General features: G+C 47.0%; 1 protein-coding gene across 34 annotated transcripts in view; it reads right to left on the reverse strand.

Moving 5' to 3' along the window:
* The window catches only part of ZNF516 (zinc finger protein 516), a 168,844-nt gene that overhangs the window by 125,124 nt on the left and 29,579 nt on the right, over window positions 1–14,141 (reverse strand). For 29 of the 34 annotated variants that reach the window (XR_005985502.1, XR_005985505.1, XR_005985504.1 and 26 more), the window contains one exon: window positions 9,962–10,145. The exons of 3 other annotated variants lie outside the window; for them this stretch is intronic. The gene's annotated coding sequence lies outside the window, so the exon portion shown is untranslated. Of the gene's footprint in view, window positions 1–6,553; window positions 6,706–9,961; window positions 10,146–13,577; window positions 14,096–14,141 lie in introns of those variants that run through there. 2 more of the 34 variants (XM_041739846.1, XM_041739845.1) reach the window with 2 other exon arrangements.

The raw sequence follows: 14,141 nt of genomic DNA on the forward strand, positions 1-14,141 counted from the left end.
CAGGGATGCCTGCACGAGCAAGCCCTGCACACCTAACATCCTGGACAGACAGGGACAGCCGGACAGCCGAAGGACCTAGAAAGAACCCATGTGCACCCCTGCTGTCCCTGCTAACGGCCCAAGCCCCCTCCCAGGTGAGCGCCTCATGGTCAGCCCCACAGGTCAACAGCAGGGCCTGTTTAACAAAAGTTTCATCCCAGTTCCTGAGAGCCTACAGGGCCCCGGGCCACTTACAGGAACCTAAGGGTTCAAAGGTAAGAAACCACCTTCAGCTCGAGAAAACCCGAAGTCAGAAAGGGAAACATGTCAACACACAGAAAACAATGTACTGGCAGTACTGCCCACGCACCAGCAGGACAGGTAGATGTTTCCAGAAGGGCAGGGAGGGACATGATGACCTGAATTGACAGAGTTGGCTCGGTATTTCAGAGAAGTTGAGGCTCCTTCCAGAATGCGGAATGCAGCAGAACTGAGCGGAGAAACCAACTCTCCAGAGGCAGGGACCCAACCAGGAATCCCGATGGTCCCATGTGACCTTGCCTCTCTCCTTCTTCCCACCAACACCCAGTAAACCCGTCGACGGCCTGCTGGCAGGCCATTCAATGCACTGCTGAATCCACGCACCCTGCATCTCAAGCCTAAAGACATTCCAGGTGCAGACCTGGGCCGGCCTGACACATCTGCCCTTCACAGCGCTCATGCCCTGAAAATGAGGCCCCAAATCCCTGACAGGACTTACAAGGGCCTGAGCCCCTGTGCTGCTGGGTGCCAGATCCCCTCAATGACCGTGAGCTCTGCCACATGCCCAGGCAGATGCACACTCCCTCTCACCTCTGGGCCTACCATGGTTCTCAGCCCACCTACCCACGTGACATCTCACCTGACCCCTGGTACCCATGAGACTCCATCAGGACCCTCCCCGAGGTCTCTGCATGGCCCCAGCACTACCCTAGCCCACATCTGTACATGTTACTGTTACTGCTTCTTCGATTGATCACCTGTAAGAGGACAAGTTATCCCCCCACAGAATGCCCCGTGCAAGCACAGAGCCAAGCACGCCCTGGTCACCGAGGTGCTGTAGCCCGTGAGTTTCAGATCAGACTACCCAAGCTCCAAACTCAGTTATGCCACTCACTCAGATGAGCCGTATGACCCCTGTCTTAATTTCTCTGATCCTCAGTCCACTTCACTTTTTAAATGTAAATGATGGTAATGATAAACTATATAATAGTAATTTTGTGAGCTTTAAATTGATGCATTCTAGGTACAATATTTAACACATGGTAAATGGCTAGCATGTTACATATTATTATTAATAACTGTTAGATAAGTAAATGAAATGTCAGTGCAGGACGCAAAGATACCTACTCACTGACAGTGACAATATTCAGTTTAATAAATTCATAAGGACAAAATAATAGAAGCTTAGGAAACTGAGTTAGAAATCACTAGTGACCCCTATGTGTTCAGTGGGGTCTGATGGGTCCACTACAAAAGGTTACTCAATACAACTCTAAAGTCTTCCACCAGCTATAACTACCCACAGCAGACATGCTCAAACACATTCTAGCTCCCAAACTCTTTATAAAAACTAAACTTGAATAAAGACTAAATATTAAATAATATTTGAGGATTATTATTTTGTTAGGTTGGTAATATAGATAATATTCTAATTCTAATAAACTAATAAATTATTAGGTTTTTTTTTGGAAACATTATTAAATATTTTAGAAGTGGTTTACAAAAAAAAAAGAAAGGCTAATACATCAAAATGTTAACAACTGCTGGATCTAGATAGTAAGTGTGGGTATTTTTATTTGTCTGATACTAAAACCAGACAAAAACACGACAAAAAAAAATGAAAATTATCAACCAATATCCTTGATGAACAGAGATCCAAAAGTCCTCATCAAAATATTAGCAAATGGAATTCAACAATACTTTAAAAGGTTCATACACCATGATCAAGTAGGATTTATTCCAGGGATATAAGGATGGTTCCACATCCACAAATAAGTCAATGTGATACATATACTGCATTGACAAAATGAAGTATAAAAATCACATGATCGTCTCAATACACGCAGAAAAAGCACTTGACAAAATTCAGCATCCATTTATAATAAAAATTCAACAAAGCAGGTATAGAGAGAACAGATTTCAACATAATAAAGGCCATATATGACAAACCCACAATCAACATCATAATCAATGGGGAAAAGCTAAGAGCTTTTCTTCTAAGATCAAGAACAAGACAAAGATTTCCACTCTCTCCACCATTATTCAACCTAGTATTGGAAGTCCTAGCTAGAGCAATAAGGCAATAAAAAGGAATAAAAGGCATCCGAATCAGAAAGGAAGAAATAAAACTGTCACTATTTGTAGATGACATGATATAAATACAGAAAACTCTAAAGACTCATCAAAAAACTCTTAAACGAACTCATTAGAGTTAAAGGATATAAAACCAATATACAGAAATCTGTGGCATCTCTATATGTTAATTACAAACTATCAGAAAGATAAATTAAGAAATCCCAGGGGTGCCTAGGTAGCTTGGTTGGTTGGACGGCCGACTCTTGGTTTCGGCTCAGGTCATGATCTCAAGGGTCGTGAGATCTAGCCCCATGTCAGGTTCCACACTCAGTGCAATCTCTTTAAGATTCCCTCCTTCTGTCCCTCCCCCAATTCATGCATGCGTGCACACACTCTCTTTCAAATAAATAAATCTTTAAAAATAAATAAATAAATAAATAAATAAATAAATAAATAAATAAATAAATCTATCTTTAAAAGAAGAAGAAAGCAATCCCATTTACAATTGCATCAAAAAGAGTAAAATACCTAGGAATAAAGACATGTACACTGAAAATTACAAATGGTTAGATACAAATTTAAAAATATCCTATACTCATTGATCACAAGAATATTGCTAAAGCATCAATATCACCCATAGCAATCTACACATTCAATGTAATCCCTATCAAAATTCCAATGGCATTTTTCAAAGAACTAGAACAAATAACTCTAAAATTTGTATGGAATCCAAAAGACCCCAAATAGCTCATAAACATGTGGGAGCACATCGAATGAAGAAGCTTCTGCACAGAGAAGGAAACAATCACCGAAACAAAAAGGCAACCTATTAAGAAAAGATATTTGTAAATCATATATCCAACAAGGGGTTAATATTCAAAATATATAAAGAATTCCTACAACTCAACAATTAAAAAAAAACCTGATTTAAAAATGGGAAGAAGAAAAATAAGAAGAATAAGAAAAAAAAAAAAAAAGGAAAAAATGGGAAGAAGAGCTGAAGAGGCATTTTTCCAAAGACATACACAGATGGTCAACAGGCACAGGAAACGGTGTTCAACATCACTAATTATTAGAAAATTACAAATCAAAACCACAACGAGATATCATCTCACACCTGTTAGAATGGCAATTATCAAAAAGACAAGAAATAACACGTGTTGGAGAAAAGGGAACCTTTGTACACTGTCAGTGGGAATGTCAAACCGTATGGAGAGTTCTGAAAAAAATTAGAACTATGATATGATCCAGCTATTCCATTGCCAGGTGTCTACCCTACATGAAGAAAACAAAAAAACCAATTCAAAAAAATACGTGCACGCCCCCCCCCCCATGTTCACGCAGCACTATTGACAGTAACCAACATTTGGAAGCAACCTCAGCGCCCATCGAGGGATGAATGGGTCAAGAGGATGTGGTGCATATACACACACACAATGGAATACAACTCGGCCGTGAAGGATGGAATCTCGCCGCATGCACTAACACAGGTGGACCTTCAGAGATGAGGCCAAGCGAAGTAAGTCAGACAAACAAAGACAAATACCATGATTCCACTCACATACAGAATCTGAAAAAAATAAAACAGTATTAAAACAAACTCATAGATACAGAGATCAGTAGTGACTCCAGGGTGAGCGAAATGGGGGTCACTGTGCGCAGACAGATGGCGACTCGTCTTTTGGTAGCAATCACAGTGCAGTGTACACAGATGTCAAATTATAATGTTGCACACCTTATGTGAGCATCGTGTTATATCCCAATTGCGCCTCATAAAAAAACAGAATGTTGGAATATTATTCAGTCAAAAGTAAACAAATGTAAATGAAGCACCTCTACATCATTTTTTTTTACTGTTTATTGCTGGAGACTATGTATGTTTCTTTGTCTTCCTGTTTTCATGGGTTTTTGGAAGTTTTTCACAAAAGAAGTTTAAAAAGATTTACTCCCACTTGCAACCCCAGTAAAGAACACAATTCAAAGACTGGCTCTGGGGAAGCCTGGTGGGCCTTCCCCCTCCCACCGTTTCTTTCCCTCCCCTCCCCCACACTCCTCCCCCCATTTGGGTCCTGGAGGAAGCTCAGAGAGCTTTGAGGAATGCAGTTTGAGAACACTACCTTTTGTTGATTCTAGAATCAACTTTTGTTGATTCTAGGAAGGAAGGAAGGAAGGAAGGAGAAAAGAAAGAAGAAAAGAAAAGAAGAAAAGAAAAGGAAAAGAAAAGAAAAGAAAGAAAAAAGAAAAGAAAAGAAAAGAAAAGAAAAGAAAAGAAAAGAAAAGAAAAGAAAAGAAAAGAAAAGAAAAGAAAAGAAAAGAAAAGAAAAGAAAAAAGATCAATCATCTGAGTAGTAAACTGTTTGGATGAAAAGTAGTATTTTAAGAGACTGCTTGCTGATGCTTCAGAGGCTTGCCCAGAGACACTCAGGAATCCACGCCAAGCTGGGTCACAGCCTTCCTGCAGACAGCACAGTGGCTTCTCCAGCCACATGAACTAACCCCAGCTTATTCCTGGGACTCACAGTGACCCTTTCCACTGCTTCCCAGGGCAAAAAAAAAAAAAAAAACAGTCATACAGCTGAGTTTTCTTTCCCACATTTTAACCATTTTCTAACCCGTTAAATATGGCATCGCCAGGGGAAAAAAGGTAAAATTTCCTGTATTTTTAAACAGTAAGCACAGCTCTGACTCTACAGGAAATCTTGCCATTCTGCTCTGTGAAATAAATCCACCAATGGATTCTGTACTTAACTGATTTCCCTAAAACTATCACAGATAATTCTATCAACATCTTATGCAGCACAAGCAACCCAAAGGCTGATTTTCAAGTCACGTCTAATATTTTGAGTAATTTGCATAACAAAACAACTCTGCAAGTTTCTTTAAACCCACCCAAGCTGGACAGGAGGCATACAGAGGGTCCAAGGGGCTCCTGGACAACTGGAAGAGGCCTCTTCTGCTCTGAGCTGAGAGTTTTCAGTTTAGGGAAGCAGAACCTGAAGCCTGTTCTGTTTTTCAAAGAAGTCTCCAGTTGGGTACTTGTTCAGTTCTGGTTCATCAGTTAACCGTATCATGCTAGTAAGAAGTAGGTCTGCTCTCCTGGGCACCCAGGGGTCACTCGTCTTGCCTCCCTGGTCACCTTCCAGGGCAGGGGCTGGGTTCCGGGGAGGGAGGCAGGATTGGCCTGGGTAAGGGAAGAGTTGGTGGAATCTGAAAAGTCTCAGGGAGGCCGGGAGGATGCCCTTACAAAGAAAACAGTTCTCAGCACACAGCTCGGGATATTTACGGGAGTATTATGGCTCCAAGAGGCAAGTCATAAAATAAAAAGAATGAGTCTCCAGCCTGGCCTGGCCTGGCGGTGCACGTCTGAAGGCGAGGCCCCTGGCGGGCAGGACTCGCTGCAGGGCAAGCCCAGCACATGGGCCCCAGTGGGTGCTGGGCCCCTTGGCTCGGTACACTGCCCGTCTGTTCGCCCGAAGACAATGACAGGAGCTCTACTCCTTACACTGTAGTATTATGGGCAGGAATTCAAATACATCATTAACATCGTGCACAGGCTTATCTACTGCGGAGACAAAACGCCCATTCTTTGAACAAATGGGGTGAAGTCCCACAACAATGAGGAGTTCCTCTCTGCACACACCAATCTGGCCCACATGAACAATCCCAGGCTTATAGTCCGCAGCCCAGTCCGAGCCACTGCATGAAGTGATGCATTCACTGCTCCGAGTAAGGACCGTCGCTGACAAGGCCTTGAGGCTGCCTGGCTCAGGCCAATCAATAATCCATTATGAGCAAACTACATTTCCACTCTAATAAGAAGAAATGAATAAAGGGCTACCAGAATCAGCGGCATTCACAAGGAGCCCCACCCCACCTCCCCCACGAAGGGAAGGAGGACACAAACCCACTATCCTGGGGCCTAAGGAACACACAACCGCCCACGGGCACAGCAGGTCTGTGTCCCAACAGCCAAGAACAATGTGCCGGACGTTTCTGCCAAAGGCCCTTGTTTTCAAGGTGAGTCTCAAACATGCTTTGTTCAGCACGGAAGGCAGGAGACCAGACCCTCAGGGCCACGAGGACGAAATCCCATTTTCTCAAACAAAGGTTTCCTGTGAATTCTCTAGCACCCAACACAGCAAGCAAGAGCCCACATACTCGGTAGTCCCCAAATGTAGTTAACTGTCTCTGATAAGGCTTTACTACGCAAACTCCGAGGCCTCGTGGCCAGACTCACCGCAACCCTGTAGCTCAGGCCCAGGCTGCAGCCACCGGCTCCATGCACAGCACAAACATCTGCTCCGACCTCACTGTGACTGCGAGGAGGCTCCCTTTTATGTATGAAGTTGTTTACCACAATCTGTCAAACACCCAAATCAACTCCTGGTCCTGAAAAAAGAGATTCCATCATCACCTCCCAAGAGAAGGTGGAAATAGAAAGTACACCGCTCACAACGGTATGCCCAGACAGTTCCAAAAGAAAATATGAGTTAACATCAGTATAAACACTGCCCATAGGTCCTTTTACTAAACTAGAAAGACCGGCAGTCAAATCTTACCGTATGGGGGGATGAAAAAAGCAGATGAACACAATCTAATTATTGATTACATGCAGGAAAGCCCAAGAATGGATGGGGGAGGATATGGGGGTCTTCCCTCCCCAGTCATTAATAACATATCCAGAAAAATCCAAAGTAGTCATGGAGACTTTAATAAGAGGCATCCGTGTGAAAATAAGCAGGGGCTGGATGTTTTAATACCAAAAAGAAAGAAGCATGCTTTTCCTAGTTCTTTTTCCTTTGCTCTCCAAAATCAACACATCCCTGTCGCTGGCTATTTACTATGTCCAAGTCTTATAGGACGTAGTGACTTCATCAATCTATTTGTCCCTAAAAAAGTGAACTTCTCTAAACTGGAAAAAAAAAAAAAAAAAAGGAAGGAGGAAAGAAAAAGGAGGAAAAAAAAATGAAAAATAACAGGAGCCAGAGCTTGCTCTGTAAGGTTCTGCAGATCAATGTCCGGCTGGACCCCTCGCTGGGCGCGAAGACCGGGGCCCTGAGGGCACATGCGGTCCTGGAACCCCACCGCCACTGCCAGTACAGCTACTGATCCAGTCAACCTTTCCATCAAGAGCTCACATCCCCCAAACTGGGCGCGCGGGTGAAGTCTGCAGCCACCAGAGGCTGCTCAGCATTTTACAAAAATAGAGAGTAAATCATTCGCTTCATTACATGAACCACAAAAGCCGTCAAGTTTTTATGTTGACTTTTTTTCCATGCTGCATCAAGGGGATGAAAGCCTAAGTTCTGATCAATTCAGAAGTGCTGAAAACATGGGGGATACCAGAGAAAAATCAAGACTCATAAATTTCTGGTTTTAAAACAAACCTGGAAGACGAGAAGGCTTTAGTAAACTGCAAGGGAAAAAAAATATATCCCATTTACAAGCAGAGGATAAGTTTTTACTGAGCGTAAACCCCAAAGTGTAAAAACGATAACCTAGTCAGTGCCTGGCAGAAATTTTTTTTAACAGAAATTGTCAACTGTGAAAATAAAATAATCCCATGTAGAAACTTGCCATGTTTTCTCAGTAGGTGACACTTCCTGGTCTACTGGACGTAGCTTTCTGAAATCTGTGTCAGTGGACTGTAAACCGTATTTTAACAGAAGTAAGTTCCTATAAATGAACTGTATTTTACTCCATGGAAACCAAGAACAAAAGACAGTACTTGCCCCCCAACACATTCACATTGACCTATTTTTCCAGACTTTTACCTAAAACCAACATTTTTCTCCCAGCCTAAGAACACAGTCTGCAATGAATACCTATCGAACATTATCGCCTTCCTCTCTGCTTTTTGTGAACAGCCGTCAAATAAAGAACTGTGCCCAAGAATACAAAGAGAGATAATTATGTGCAGTAAACCATAAAACATTCTGTTAAACATTACCTTCCGAGGTAGTGCTGTTTAGCAGAGAAGCCAGCCCACCAAAAAAATCCCTTCTTTAAGAGCACACACTGAGAAATAAACATTCCGTGATCAATTTTACTGAATTCTAAGCAACAGCACACCAAACGTTTTCTGTAAAGATACCCTGGACTGAGCTGCTTTTGGTAGGACGGCAGAAAGGCATGCCGCGCAAGAAATTATTTAAGACCCTGTTTGCCCTTGTGCGGGCACCAATCGATACTTTAGGAGGATCAAAATTAGAAACGGACGGATCTTCCCCAAATGCGTTAGGATCTAAAGCACATACAGGGTAACCAGCTTAAATTTTCCAGATCCATTACTGCCAATAACTACTGTAACATGACCTAGTTTATCACCAACACACAACGCACCTTTGAGAGCAGCTGGATATTTCAGCCTCTTAAGGAGAGCGATCTGTCAGAGAATGTTTACAAAGAGCAATTCTTGACAAGAACATGATGTCACATCGCCCTAGGATTTATCCTGCATCGCTTGTCTAAAAATATATTTTCAAGCACACTTAATGACACATCCCTGCAAGTTCTAACTTCTGAAGATAAAAGACCATGTCTACCTTTCTTGCAAGGAACAAAAAAAAAAAGGATAAACACGCAAAATACCACGTTAACTCCCCATAAGAATGGTATTGTGTTATTTGGCTACAGAATTGAAGGAAAGGCCATGTGTGAAGCGATCGTGGAGGAACTCCCAGAAATGGGGGCGGGATGCTTTCGAAGCCAGAACATCTTATCCACCAACAGCTTTGGGGAAAAAGTGAAGGTAAGATAAAGATACAACCCAGCTCACTTTTGGATCTCAGAGCCCGGGGGGCCCCTGGGGAGGGAGATTCGGGGTGGCCGCAGGCATCTCTGTCCTGGGCCCCGGGCGGGACCATCAGAGGATAGAGCACAGAGCTTTATTTAAGGGGCACAGTAGTGTCTCTGTGGCTCACTGCAGCAGGGTCCTCCTTCTCTGTCCCTTCGGCCCCCGCCCCGCCACTCCACCACTCCAACACCCAGCAGCGCGGCACGCACTAGGTCCCCCAGCCAGTGGTCCAGTGCCTCGGGGGGACAGGCAGGCACTGCCAGGGGACAGACCAAGGTTCTAGGGGTGTGCGGGCCCAGCGAAGGAGCCGAGCGCACAGCTGGGTGTGGACCCAGGATGGGGCCGGGGGGCTTGCTCCTGTGTCTAGGGGCAGTGCCATCCGCACTGGGGACCCTGGCTCCTGAAAATGACTCCAGAATTCAAGTTTACGGAGACAAACTCTGGAAATGCCAATTTGGTGGAAGGGGCAGCTCCTCGTAAACATCCTGTTTCGACACGCACGATGCACATGACACACACAACACACGCGACACACACGTCAACAGGAGTCAGTGACATGGAGATGCCACGTCACAGCACACCTGTGCTGCAGGAGCGGATCCCTCGTGAACACAGACCTCCCCAAGGGGGAGAGCAAACAGTGGAAGGTGTGCAGTTCACCCGCCAAATCAGCCAAGTACTGGAAAAATAAAATACAATTGCTTTAAAGTGTGTTTCCAACTCAATTATCTGAATGAACTCCTTTCCGTTACTTCACAGTCACGATGAAGGAGCGGAGCCCCTTCCGGAGCCCAGCTCCCCCACAACAACGGCCTCCTGCCCCAGGGGGGAAGGGCAGGGCCCACTCACCTGAGATGCTGTCAAGGCAGGTAAGGACAGGGTGACTCCTCCCTCCTCTCACGGGGACAAGAGAGGCTCACGTTGGCTCTGCTCCTCGCCAGACTCCCGGGGTGCTGACCCATCCACGCGCCACCTCTCCCGCCTTTCCAGAGGGGCCCCGGGCACCCGTGCCTCTTCGGGGAAGTGTGGATTACTGTTTGAGAAATGCAGGCAAAGAGCTAAGTATAGCTGAGACCTTCCTCGACTAAAGGTCCCCCTCAAAAAATTGTCCCTCTCTGACTTATAAATAACTAAGAGCAACCGGGTCATGCACAGAACCAAACCCCACTCCTGGGGCTGCGTCCACACCCAGGCGTGAGCTCCGGGCAGGTCGGCCTCTGTGGGCAGCACCACCCCCGCCCCACGGCCTCCGGACTCTCACCCCGTGGGCAGCACACATCACAGTTTGGGTCACCGCCCGCGGCCATGGCCCCCACCCCGCCCCAGAGTGAGCAGGCAGCACCTTGCCTCCGCAAGCACCATCGACCCTGACCCTCAGGGCTCCGGACCTGGTTTAATCGGCGCCACCGCATATTTTACCCATTTGATGCAATGCACAGGCTCCATTCACTGATTCACGGCGGGGTGGGGGGCGGGGGACACTCCAGTCCTAACGACAAATACGGAAATACGAGTTTCTCGGCTCTTCCCTTAACATCAGGACGGGCCGTTCACATACAGGTACACTGCAAATCACCTTCCATGTCTAACTTACACCAAGTTCTGTTTCTTGATTTTTTTTTTTTTTTCCCCAAAATCAGTCTGTTGCGCTCACCGTGCCTGGGCACGGAGCACCGGAGGCTTGGCGGGTCAGGCGCACGGTGCTGGCTGCTAATTGTGCAACAGCGCAAGCCACGGAAAGGGAGAAGAGCACCAGGCGCACTTGACACGTGCCACCCAGGGAAGCTGACAGGGCTCACGGGAAGGCCTCACAGCTCGGCCGGTAGGACACCACACACCGCAGAGACACAGACTTTCACACATTTATAGGCGCGCACACGTCCAACCACGTACATGTGGCAAAGAACAAATATCTGCCTAAGATCCTTGCATGTCCACCTCCTTCTTCGTAGGCTCTCGGAAAGTGGCTGCAGGACCCGTCCGGGATGGTCAAGCTGCTTCTCCTCAGGCGGAACCTCCTGGTGTTTTACGTGAACACAACACGTGCTCTCTTGGTAATGACCACCTTCTCCGGGCATGCTAAAGTCTCCCAAGGGAAACTGTACTAAAGAGAGGCCCTGCATAAGCATCAGGGGACCTTTCCACATTAGGACAAGAGTCAAACTCTGCTTTCGGGGGAGATCCGCAGGCTCTGATGTGGAGCCGGGGGTAGAAGGTTCTGGAAAAAGCAAACTTTTTCCTTGTTTTCAAACACAGATCTGCTCCTTTCGGGAGATGCCGATCCAGTCTTGCCTTCTAATGGAGTAATTCCCACCAGGGTCACACTCTGAAAGCACAGCTTCCCTAGGAAACACATGGAAAATAGCACTCTGCTTCGCAGGGGGTGAGCCGCTCACCTGCTGTCAAGCCTCTACGGGCCTCACAGCTTGCTTGAAATGAAATCTGCGCCTAGGAAACGCCTAGCCAGTGTGCTGCGAGCACCGCGGCCGCCTGTGTGCCCACACTGGCTTCCTCAGGATGCACACAGTAGCAATAACTCACTTTGGCCAAGCTGGATGTGCGGCCCTGTCTCTGCGGGGGCCACGCTCCTACAGAGAAGCCTCCAGAACAGAATCTCAGTCGCATTGTTCTAGAAGTTCCCGGTTTTCTCGGCAGCACGCACACTGGCAGCACACCCACCCACCTGGCACAGACCCTCGCCCCACGCATGCCTCTTGTCACAGAGGGGCACCCCGAGGAGGGACCTGAGCACACCGAGGGGGTGGCTGGGCGCACATGAGCAGTTCCTGCCCGATGCCTGCACAGGACACCGGTTCTCTCGCTTGGTTTTTTTGGAAGGGGCAGAAAGGATTTTTCAAGCCCACTGGACTCCAGTGGCCAGCGATGGTTCACAGCGGCCACAGAACCAGGGAGAGACAGCTCTTCTAAGAGGTAGCTGTCCCCACCACAGCAGGCCCCGTCTTTCTATGCAGCAGGTAACTGCGGGCATCCTCCGGGGATCGGCCATGGCATGCCCAGCAGTCTGTGCCGCCGCAAACCAGAAACAGGAGCACTGGTCCGTCATGCGGCAACGCGTGCACAAAGCCACCTGCGGCCTCCTCACCAGCCAGGGGACCCAGGGTGCCTGGGAACCAACTGTTTGAGACCACCCTATGTCTTACGGCATTTAAAGGAGATTTAGGTGGAGTCATTCGCCACATACAGTCCCACAGTTGTCAGAAATGTACTCAAAGGACGTTTGCAGACTTGTATTCCAAACACAGAGTAAGAAAATGGACATAAAGTCCTTAGAACAGTGCCCGAGCCATAAGGGGCACTTGGCAAGGGGAGGTGCCCCTCCCCTGAGGCCCCAATTCCGAGGTTCAGTAGCAGTGTGAATGATCACATGGAAGCACCTGGGACCCAGTACCCGCTCACCACCACACACAGGAGCAGCTCCTGCTACGGGAGTCCCGAGGCCCGCATCCTAGGTCTGCTTACTTGGGGTCAACAGATATTCGGAGTGCCCACCGCAGGCCGGGGCAGCCACCAGGTGCTGCTCACACCTGGGCAAGCGTGTGGCACATCTGGGCATCCACACCTGCAGAGGGAAGGTCCTAGGCTCATCTGTCCAGGTGGAGATGCTAAGAAAACTCCCTGCTCCCTCCTCCTCTGGCACTATAGCCAAATGATTACCCCCCAAGTACAGAGATAAAACCTATGAGCTCTCCTTTCCACCCTATTTGACATCAAAATATCTTTTAGATTAAAATCAAACTTATTAGTGTTCTCCTTTGGGCTCGTAAACTTATTCTCAAAGTGTTTTCGCTCCCAAAGTGCTCTCCAGGCATCAGTGGTGAGCCTGGGGTCCCCGCTGGAGGGGACTCCATGTGGGCCTTCAGTTCTCCAAACTTGGGAGACTCCTTCCAGCAAATTTGAATCACACCATGGCACCACTTTCACCAAAGGACAACACACACAATTACCAGAAAAAAAGAAAGAAGAGTTGGTGCTCCAGTACATCTCCTTATAAGGAATGCAAGCTTACTGCACTTCAGCTTCTAGAATGTCCCTTTAGGTGAAACACAGCATGGGGGCCTGAGCCTATGCACATCCCAGCACACGGCAGGCAGGCAGGCAAAGACTGGGATCTGCTGGGTACAGATCCGCCCAGTGAACACAAAACCTCTCCCCCCACGGACACCAATGGGCATTCCCTCCACGAGCGATGGAAGGACTGACATCCAGGAGTTCAGCATTAATGGGTCCACACAAGGGGACGCCTCCCAGGAGGGACGGGCAGCTGCCAGCCGTCCCCATGCTCTCCGCCCCGCACACCCCGCAGCAGACGCTGTGCAAACGTGCTGCTCCCATGTAAACAATGTCCCTCAGGCCACACTTGCCCAGATAACAAAATGAAACTGCCTCAACACACACACACACACACACACACACACACGAGCACCGAGCTTGAGGATTTGCTCACATGACTGGCGCTCAGGAAAAATTCTTGAGCTTTTGGTCCACTCTACTCTGATCCCCATGAGCTGATAAACAGGACGCTCCCGTAAGCTTCAGGCAGGTGGTCTTGTCGAGCTATTTCCCCATTTCCCACCAAACTCCTTCTAACATTTTTCCTGCCATGTCAGGAAAAGTGACCCCACGCCAAGGTCAAAGTGAAAACTATTGTCTTAGCTTAAATACTCTCAGTCCCAGGTCTGCAAAACACACATCCAACAGATTAAACAGGAAGGCACCCTAATCAACCCAAATTTGACTTTCCTGTGACCAAGTCAAGAGAGTAACAAAACTGTCCTGATGCACCCTGACCAAGGCTGCTGTTCTCAGGAAAGGAGCTGAAATGCCCCCACCCCCGGACCTCTCAAATAGCCTGAGCTCGTCCCAAGTTCATTTTTCAAGTGATGATACTTTTTTTTTTTTTTGAGATGTTATATATTTTTAGTTTCTTCCCAATTTATTTTTGTTTTTTTTCCTCTATTAAGTGACTATACTTTTAAGAAAAGTTTGCTATTTTTTTTTTTTAGTTTGC

This window comes from Vulpes lagopus, chromosome 24, assembly GCF_018345385.1.
Source record: "Vulpes lagopus strain Blue_001 chromosome 24, ASM1834538v1, whole genome shotgun sequence".
Lineage (NCBI taxonomy): Eukaryota > Metazoa > Chordata > Mammalia > Carnivora > Canidae > Vulpes > Vulpes lagopus.